Source organism: Triticum aestivum, chromosome 1D (genome assembly GCF_018294505.1).
Source record: "Triticum aestivum cultivar Chinese Spring chromosome 1D, IWGSC CS RefSeq v2.1, whole genome shotgun sequence".
Classification (NCBI taxonomy): Eukaryota; Viridiplantae; Streptophyta; class Magnoliopsida; order Poales; family Poaceae; genus Triticum; species Triticum aestivum.
Window position 1 is genome coordinate 115032659 of NC_057796.1, and position 10601 is coordinate 115043259.

The 10601-nt window shown below is 47.9% G+C and overlaps 1 long non-coding RNA gene across 2 annotated transcripts; it reads right to left on the reverse strand.

Moving 5' to 3' along the window:
- Window positions 1-7151: 7151 nt before the first annotated feature.
- On the reverse strand, window positions 7152-10264 carry LOC123166483 (uncharacterized). 2 transcript variants are annotated; one of them, XR_006483566.1, is made up of 3 exons: window positions 9457-10264; window positions 8451-8833; window positions 7152-7428 (listed from the first exon to the last, which is right to left on the reverse strand). It is a non-coding gene; the product is annotated as an uncharacterized lncRNA (long non-coding RNA). The 2 variants fall into 2 exon arrangements; XR_006483565.1 differs by having other exon boundaries at window positions 8451-10264.
- Between the last annotated feature and the right edge of the window lie 337 nt (window positions 10265-10601).

Sequence of the window (10601 nt, forward strand, 5' to 3'; positions counted from 1 at the left end):
AATTTGTTTGATCATACAAGGCCGAGACAACATGAATGCATTCATTCAAAAATAATGTCTATCGCACATTGTGTCGCCACAATGTGAGACCCCTCCAGGACGTCTCCAAAGTATCGCTCGGGTGTGCGGTGCTCCTTGCCCTCAGGCGGCCCCTCCGTCACTAACTTGACGGCGTCCATCTTTGCCCACCACACCTTGACATAGGCGAAGGCCAGGCGCGCGCCCTCGATGCAGACCGACCGCTTGACGACGTCCAGCTGAGGACAGGCATTCACCAGCCGCTTCATGAGGCCGAGTAACTGCTGGGTATAGCTTCGGCAGGCCACAACCAGATTATCAAATCCTTCATGGCCAGTTCGGCCACCCTATGCAGCTCGACCAGCTGTTTCAGCTGATCGGTGAAGGGCACTGGATGTTCTGGCGCAAGTAACTGCGACCCGAACAGCTTCTCTGTCAAGCTCCCTTCTTCGGCCCGAAGAACTCCACAGCGTCTGACACGCTGCGAGGCAGGTCCGCAAACGCCCCTGGGGAACTCTGAATTCGGGTTAGTAAGAAATACTTCTTCTTCACATACTTGCTTTGCATACTAAACGCCTTACCCGCTGCGATCTTCTTGGCCTCCTGGATCTCCTGGAGGGCGCCCTGGGCTTCAACCTAGGCCTCTTCTGCACTTTGGCAAGCCTTGGCGAGTTCGGTCTCTCGAGCCGAAACATCACCCTCCAAGGCATTGCACTTTTTCACCGCGTCCTGGAGCTCTTGCTGAACCTCGTTGAGCCTGGTCTTGAGCTTTTTACGAGCGGCTTGCTCCTTGGTAGCTTTCTCCACGGCTTCGGCCAGGGCCTTTTTCAGGGCCTCGACTTCGGACGTCGCTCCTACACAAATCATGACATCACAGTCAATACACATCATTTATTCTTTCCGAATATATAGCAAGTCATTGCATACCTTGCTGCTCTTCCAGCTGCTTCCTCGCTTGGCCGAGCTCTCCCTCGGCCCGCACCAGCTTCTGCTTCAGTTCGGAGACTTCGGCAGTGTGTGAGGTCGCGGCTAGCAACGACGCCTGCTTATTGATATGAAGACACATTTAGTTAGTTCCCTGCGAAAATTAATTGATCCTCTGCCCGGCTTTTCTTTTCGAACACCGGACAGTGTCTCAGGGGCTACTGTCTATATTGGGACTTTTCTCTTTTGCGTCGCTTACCTCAAAACCTGTCAGCAGGCCGCTGCAGGCTTCGGTCAGTCCGCTTTTGACGGACTGAACCTTCTCAATCACCGTGCCCATAAGGATACGGTGCTCATCCACAATGGAAGTGCCTCGTAGCGCTTCCAGCAGATTGTCTGGTGCCTCTGGTTGGACAGAGGTCACCGGCGGGACGGGCGCGCCTCCTTCTTTCGAGGGAGGCTGCTTGCTAGATTTCGGAGCCTTGTGGGTCTCCGGAACCGTATTCGGTTGGGGGCCGAATTGAACCTGGCCCCCATCATCAGTCCCCATGGGGATCTGTTCCCCCATGTGTCCGACGGCCGAGGTCTCACCCTCTGGCGCCGCCCTGGCGACCTCCGGAACCTCTCCCCGGCCAGGAAGGGTCCTTCGGCATGACACCTCGACGTCGCCCTTGGCCGGGGGAGAGTGAGCGGCCGGCGGTGACTCGCTGGCCATCGCCTTCGAATCCAGCGAACCTCCCGACGAGGTTCGCAGGGAGCTGTCGTGGGCCGGAATGCAATAGCATAACTAACCATGTTAATACAATAAGGAGGAAAGGCCGGATACACGGGCGAGCACGAGTCTGTCAGGACTTACGACGCAGCCAGGGGCTTGCTCCGCGAGGGTCGCTCCGGACTGCTGCCGACGTCCCACGCAATTTTATCCATGAGGGAGCCTTACCCCTTCTTGGGCACCTCCGCCTCCAAATTTGTGGAGGCCGCCCTCTTCTTCCTCCCCCCCATCAGGGGGAGGGTTGCTTTCCTCCTCCTCCTCCTCGTCATCTTCGGCGGCCGAGGAGTGAGTCTTGTCTTCGGACATCACGTACGAAGTACCTTTGCGGCGGAGGCCACCCTGGCCCCCGTTGGCCTTCTTCTTGGCCTTCTTCTCCGGTGGCTGATAGGGCGCCGGGACCAGCATCTTCATTAGGAGTGGGATGACTGGCTCTTCGGGCAGCGGAGCCGAACTGTGAATTCGCTCCGCTTTCTCCGACCATTCCTGAAACGATAAATTAGCAAAGTTTAGTTACCCTCCTTGGACAAAAAGGTAGAGGTTACGCCTTGAGATTTAAGTGACTTACCGCGCTGGCGGGGTGGGCAAGATCGTGCCCACGATCCGAGTCTATGACAGGCGGCTTCTCATTGCCTTTGAAGAGCAGCTTCCAGGCATCTTCATGAGTGGTGCCGAAGAGCCTCACCAAGGTCTGGTGCTTCTCCGGATCGAACTCCCATAGAGGGGAAGTTCGGCTTTGGCAGGGGAGGATCTGGCGAACCAGCATAACCTGGATCACGTCAACGAGCTTGATGTTCTTGTTCACCATGCTTTGGATGCGCATTTGTAGCGCCATCAGCTATCCGACGAAGACCAATTTGGGCCCTTCTCCATCCAGCAGGTCAGCCGCATTGGAGCCCCGGACTTAAATTCGGGGGCGGCGGCCCAAGTGGCACCGCGTGGCTCTGTGATATAAAACCACAGCTTCTGCCACTCCTTGAAAGTCTCCACGAACGTGCCTTGGGGCCATGTGACGTTGGGCATCTTGCTCACCATGGCTCCCCCGCATTACACGTGTTGGCCATCCACCACCTTCGGCTTCACGTTGAAGATTTTGAGCCACAGTCCGAAGTGGGGCTGGATGCAGAGGAAAGCCTCACACACGACAATGAATGCCGAGATGTTGAGGAAGGAGTTCGGGGCTAGATCATGGAAATCTAGCCCATAATAGAACATCAGCCCGCGGACGAAAGGGTGGAGTGGAAACCCTAGCTCGCGGACGAAATGAGGGAGGAGAACCACCCTCTCGTTGGGTTTTGGTGTGCAGACGACTTGTCCCTTGGCCGGGAGCCGGTGGGTGATCTCTTTCGCCAGATACCCGGCCTCCCGAAGCTCGGCAATGTACTTCTCCTTGACGGAGGAGGCCATCCACTTGCCCTGACCTCCGGATCCGGACATGGTTGGGTGTTTGCTCGAAATGGAAAAGACGAGAACTTGGGCGCTGGAGCTCGAGAATGGAAGGGCAGAGGAAGAAAGAAGGCGTGGGTGAAGAAGAGGAAATCCTTATTCCCTTATAAAGGCAGTAAATATTGAACGCCTCCCCACTCGCCTTAAAACTCGCCTATTCCCAAGGGCTGTGTAAACGACACGGTTGGATTACCCACGCCCGTATTGATGAGAATCCCGCAATAAGGGGACATGATCTCTGCTTTGACAAGACGTGCCAAGGGAAACCGCATCTCGAAAAGCTGAACGGCAGATGAAAACGGATCGAAATAATGACCGGGCGGATGTGATGTCATCTTGCGAAAAGTTGTCAGCGGATGGGACTTGTGAAATATTATACTCTCTGCGGCTGTGTGTGTGGTACTTGTGTTGCAGATCCAGACACGTTCGTTGCGTCTGAAGACTATCTTGGAGTATTCAGAAGGAGGAACCCGCCTTGCAATGCCGAAGACAATCTGCGCGCCGGACACCTCGTCATTGAAGCCTGGTTGAGGGGCTACTGAGGGAGTCCTGGACTAAGGGGTCTTCGGACGTCCGGCCTGTTAGTCGTGGGCCGGACTGATGGGCTATGAAGATACAAAGACCGAAGACTCTACCCGTGTCCGGATGGGACTCTCCTTGGCGTGGAAGGCAAGCTTGGTGATCAAATATGTAGATTCCTTTCTCTGTAACCGACCTTGTGTAACCCTAGATCCTCCCGGTGTCTATATAAACCGGAGGGCTTAGTCCGGAGGAGGGATACTCATTACCATAGCCATACAGGCTAGACTTCTAGGGTTTAGCCATTACGATCTCGTGGTAGATCAACTCTTGTAATACTCATATTCATCAAGATCAATCAAGCAGGAAGTAGGGTATTCCCTCCATAGCGAGGGCCCGAACCTGGGTAAACATTATGTCCCATGTCTCCTGTTACCATCGACCTTAGACGCACAGTTCGGGACCCCCTACCCGAGATCCGCCGGTTTTGACACCGACAACGGACATGACGAGGAGTCTCGAAATGATCAAGACATAAAGATTGATATATTGGAAGGCTATATTCGGACATCGGAATGGTTCCGGAGAAGTTCGGGTATTTTCCGGAGTACCGGGAGGTTACGGGAACCCCCCGGGGAGTTGATGGGCCTTAGTGGGCCTTAGTGGGAAGGAGAGGCAGCGGCCAGGAGGTGGCGCCCCCCCAAGCCCAGTCCGAATTGGACAAGGGGTTGGGGGTGCGGCCCCCTCTCCCTTCCTTTCCCCTTCTCCTTTAGGTGGAAACCTACTAGGACTTGGAGTCCTAGTAGGATTCCCCTTCTCCCGGCGCACCTAGCTTGGCCGACCGGCCTCCCCCTCCCTCCTTTATATACGGGGGCAGGGGGCACCCTAGAACACACAAGTTGATCTTTTAGCCATGTGCGGTGCCCTCCTCCACAGTTACACACCTCGATCATATCGCCGTAGTGCTTAGGCGAAGCCCTGCGCCGGTAACATCATCATCACCGTCGCCACGCCGTCGTGCTGACGGAACTCACCCTCGTCCTCAACTGGATCAAGAGCATGAGGGACGTCATCGAGCTGAACATGTGCTGAACGCGTAGGTGCCGTACGTTCGGTACTTGGATCGGTTGGATCACGAAGAAGTTCGACTACATCAACCGCGTTACTAAACGCTTCCGCTTTCGGTCTACGAGGGTACGTGGACACACTCTCCCCTCTCATTGCTATGCATCTCCTAGATAGATCTTGCATGATCGTACGAATTTTTTTGAAATTACTGTGTTCCCCAACATCAGGTACATCTCTAATAGTAAGGTCGGGATGTGGTAAACTTTAGATCATATGTATCAGCCATGGCCTCCACAAGTATCCTAACTATGTGATACTTTCTCACACTAACAAACCAACAAAATTATCAAAAAGCACACAAATTCACCCTTTCTCATCACTATCTTTCCAAAAACAATAGAGGGGAAGCCATCATATGCATGTGTGGCATAATCAACCCTTTCTTAGTGGATTCCTTTTCTCATCACCCCCAGGGCTGAGGAGGCTCTTTTCAACAAATATTCTTTGAGAGGCCAAATAACCAAAAAATAAACTATTTTTACGTAATCGTAATAAAATAAATGATGAGTTTTGCAATGATATCTTAGTGATCATGAAATAAGTTGGGCCCAAATCCCAAACTTTCATAAGGGATGTCGAAGATTCCTGTCTTGTAAACACCTATATATATCAGGTTCGATGGTGTCTTCATCGGTTGAGATAGAGTGCCATTCAGCAGCATGGTTTGAGGAGAGTTGGTAGCAAAAATGGTGTCTCCCCCGGATGACTTCGGCGGGTACGGCCGGATCCGTGGCCATGAAGGCACGGGGATTAACCCAAGTTGAAGTACAGCGAGCGCCGCCGGCGTTTGAGGAGCTAGAGAGTAGCTTAGTGTTCTACAGGAGATGTTTGTAATTTTAAGTTTTTACTGATTTTTTTGCTACTGGACATGTGTATTTCCTGGTCTATTTATGTAACATTCATTTTAGTGAATGAAGTTAGCATATATTTTTTCTGATAAAACATATTGCCTTAAAATTTCCATGGACCAAGACAAGAGAAATAAGATGAGAGGTGGTTGTGTCGCTTTTAGTGAATTAGTGGGCCTTGGGCCGACCATAGTGTAATGGGCCAAAATTCAATTGGGTTGATTGCTATATGGGCTGTCACTTTTGGACCTAGTCGAAATTTGATGGGCCAAAATTTTAATTGGGCTAATTCTTACATGGGCTGCCATGTTAGATCCTTGTCAAATGATGATGTGGCAAACATGTTAACGCCGTTAGAAGCATATCAGTTAAGCACGTTTGGGGCAGATCCATGACGGTCATGAAACATCAAGGATGGTGTGATGTCAAATTATGACGCGATATACATGACAGTTTTCTACTTCGTCATGGATGGGCACCCATGACAGATTTTCATTGATCTGTGACAGATTAGATCCGTCATGTATTAACAGATTTCTTGTAGTGATATTGTGACACCTCATAATGTATATTTTGATAGCTCCATTCCAAAAGTATGAAAGTTCAACTCGCCAGTCTTGTAACACCGGTAGAGCAATTCTTTATCTGAGTTAACTCTTAATGGCTCCACCATTTTTTTGGTTACATTTGTCTCAGCTGTAAATATATACGTCAAGTTAGAGACAACAACTAACATTATTGAAATCAGAGAAAAAGTCATCGTCCTAAACCGTTTTTTCGGTTACATTTGTCTCAGCTGTAAATATAATACATCAAGTTAGAGACGACAACTGGCATTATTGAAATCAGAGAAAAAGCCATCGTCCTAAAAGCTTTTGGATAGTATATATAAAGTGCGCTTGATAAGGAAAGATTAATTTATTAATTACAGAAAAAAGTAAAAAAAATCCTGAAATTATTTTTGAAACAAAGTTGACCTATTTTGGTATCCGTATAAAAAGTTAAGCGCGGGAATAAACTTCCGTTGACCTCAGACAAAAAGAAAATCCTAGTAGAAACCTAATGAACAGTAACTTGTATATAGTGGTGATTTTTGTTTTTGTCGTGTTGGAAAGTATTCCTTCATGAAAGTTTTTATACGTGTACAACGTCTGGTCATATATGTTTCCAGAAATTTTTAAGATTTTTTGACATTTTTTCAAGTCCTTCTTTTTTGTATATTGGGTGCACCTACAGCTGAGTGCACCAAGTTCCACCAAGTTACTATTCGTACATAAGATGAACTGCTTCTCACCATACTTTTGTTTCCAGTAAATTGAGTTGATCATCTTTAACACGGGTCTCTCTCAAAGAAGTAAAGTGACAACACATTTCATTTATAATATAAATCTGCAGAAAATATGAACTATCGCAAAAGAACACGGAAATGGCACTGAGCGTAGCTGATCATAAACGAGCTCAAAGATTGGATCCATAAAACAAAATAAACATCTATAGCATTGTCGGTACCACCTATGGGCTCAATTATATGAAAGATAGGGCAACAATTAACCAAGCTGGTATCCCAAAGAAAATTTAACCAAGCTGGTAGTAAAGACGATATGAACTAAAGAGTTCACGTGGAATTTTTGACCCTATGATCTTAACTGCACAGTGAGCTGCAACCTGAACCCTATGGTTCTGCTCCAACCAAGGCAATTTGATAGAGCTTCTCTACATTGTTACCAATAATCGGCGAGTAGCTCAATCGTCTCCATCAACCTCGATGCAGGGCCCCTGTAAAAAGGAAGTGGTATGATTATGGTTGTTGTTGGTCATAATAATCAACTAAGTAACCATTTCTCGACAGACAAAGAACAACGTGAATTGAAAGTATTATTGAATTTATAATGATTTGAAAATATTGCAATTTTTGACACTGTGATCTGTATATGGAACTTGTGTTTGAAGCCAAGTGTGCTGTTGAATATGAAATTTGGCGTGCTTGTATGCGTCCTCTTGTTGAGCTCTTACTCTAATTGAATAACAAATGCGGCTTCATCAGGGGACTCAGATTCACATGGAACCTTATCAGTTTCATCTACTTCAGGTATGTATGAATGAAGATGGTTAGCACACTGAGAAATCCCTTATTAGGACTACTTATTAGGTTCATGCATCCAATTTCCATCCATGACATGTGGACCCTTTAAGTTAATATACACAACAACATGTAAATGATTGCATCCATTTTCTTCTCCTTTTAGATCGTGACATGCAGGAAATGACAACCATATGATCATAACTACATAAAGCAACATCAACTCAAATATCATTCTCCATCAAACATCACAATGATCTCCAGCCAGAATGTTTCCACTCATATCGAAACAATGACTAACAATGAAGGGAGCCGAGGGGGATTTGTACTACCTACTTGATGACGGTGTCCAGTTGCTGCCCTTGCAGCATCTGGATAAGGCTATGGTGGTAGCACATCAGGTAGCACACCATGAACATTTTTATGCACATAATTAACATTTTTCAAATACATGATTAACATTTCTTTAAATATGTTTTTATGTCTACTTTTTACATACACTTTATACTTTTTTATACATCAGGAGCATTATTTTATACATGTTTAACAATGTTTTATGCACGAATTTTATATATTCTCCTCCCCTCAAGAAATAAACTAATATATTCTCACATATCATTCTCGCAAGCAGAAGAAGCTAGCATTCTTTGCACCTGCCTTGGGTCAAACATTTAAACACCGATTTTTTATTTCTTAAACACAGAGGAGAAGCACTTACTTTTGCTTGGCCAGCTTCGGCAATCCTCCCACTGTCCCACTTCCTCATTAGTATCCATCATCTTTAGTCCAATTTCCTCGCACTGCATGAAAAAAATGTAGTGAGCGGAATGGATGCGGAAGAAAGGAAGGATGGAGAGTAGAACATAACCCTGGTGGCCGCCTGCCTGGTGAAGCGCCGGAGCAGTGGAGGCCTGGTCCTATACAGTCGGTGTGGATGGCTCCGGTACATGAGATATGCCCATGAGTGAGATACCGGAGGAAACTAAATCTTGTGCCATTATAACTGAAAATTTGGTTCCATGCAAAGCTTACTCACATTCAGCTCCTAAGGTTCTTGAGACAATTTCTGCTGTTAATTGCTCTCTATCAGTTTAGACATCCCTAAGAATAAGATGTTGGAGAAAACTGAACTCAAAAGAAATGTCTCGGACATGGAAGAATTTAGTTTCCTACATCTGTCAATTTCGGAGCTAAACAAGTCATATGATTTTGCTTGAACATTTCAGATTTATGATTTATGTAAAAATTATGAACTATAAATAATGCCTCGGGGACTATAAATAATGCCGCTAGAACACTAATGACAATAACATTGTCGCAAATGATAATCCAATCGTCTCGCATACTGTATCTTGCATCTGCAGGACCTAGCTAAGTCAACCTTCGTTAATAACTTTGTCCTGAATACCAAGCCTCACTCAATTACGTTAGTGTGAAACATCCAATTGTCCAACAGATGAAAAAGCTACATACATCCTTCTGTCCTTATACCAATCAGCATCGAGCAAACACTACCATTCATACATACAGACCTAAAATCAAAAGAAAGTTTGAGAACAGAGAACAACCGTTCATGCAAAATCGAAATTTTGGTTCAGGAAGCGGGTGAGCTGCTTATCCATGTGCTCTCTCCAACTCTCCCATGATAACCAGTGCCAACAGCAACAAAAGCAACCAAGCAACTATCACAGGGTACATACAACAAGCAAAAAAGGAGTGCTTACTTGGATTAATGGCAAGGTTATGCAGACAAAAGCGGTGATTATTGTGCCCCATAGTTGCTAGAATCCAGATCGGAAATGAGATCTTCGGGCAGAGAAAGGCACTCCAGGCAGTTACCGTTGGCTACTTGGTGGTATGGCGACCAATTCGACATGCTGCCACCGGCCGGACACGGGGAGGTGCGTGGCAGCAAGAGCCCAGTGCCGTCGGCTTCTTTGAGAAGATGGAAGTGGCCGGGCAGCGGGAGGCAACCGACGATGCTGACCATGGAGACGGGATCCGGCGTCGGCGGTTGCCAGGTGCAAGTGAGTCGGCGAGGTGAGGCGGCATGGTGGGGGGATTCAGGAGGCAGCCGGAGGCGAGGATAGGGCGTCGTTCGAGGGATGGTAGCGGGGGTGTCGTGCTCGTGCGGCGAGATGGTACAGTGGTCGCATGCGAGAGGAAGGGTGGCGGCCAAGGAACAAACTTGGACTCTTCGGCCTCATCGTCCTCGCATAGCCTCTTAGTACTCGGGGTTGCGCTCGTCGCCGAGGCTGGCGGATGGCGGCGGAGGTGGCTCCATGTGCAAGATGGCCATGGCACCGACAACGATCGGGCGAGCTCCGCCGCGGGATAAGCGAGATAGACGCTGACCAACACCTACATGTGCGAGCGGGGCAGCGGGTGTCGCGCTAGCGGGGTGCGGGGAGGGGTCGAAGACTATGATGGAGGATCAGCAGCCGGAAGGCTGCGAGCCTATTGGTGTTGCAGGGATGCGGAACCGCTGGAGAATGGGAGAAGGTATTGCGTGGTATGGCAGTAGACATGGAGGATGGGAGGCGCCATGAAGTCTGGCGGGGAATGCGTGCGACGCTCCTTTTACAAAGTGTGTCGCGTCATGTGCAATCAAATCAGATCACGATCACGTCCTATTTGTCTAGGATATCTTCCGTACAGAAATACGGTAGGTTGAATGGCGATTTTTTGAGATGAATAGGAACAAACGAGACAAATTATCACCGCAGACTCTATTTAATTATTAGGAAAGTACGGATCGTTGCATTAGAAAAGTTGAGATTTGGAATTAATTACTAGAAAACTGGATTTTATTGTTTGGTAACTGCTATTGGTTCCTGCTGGTTTGTGACGTGGCTAGTTAGGAAAGATG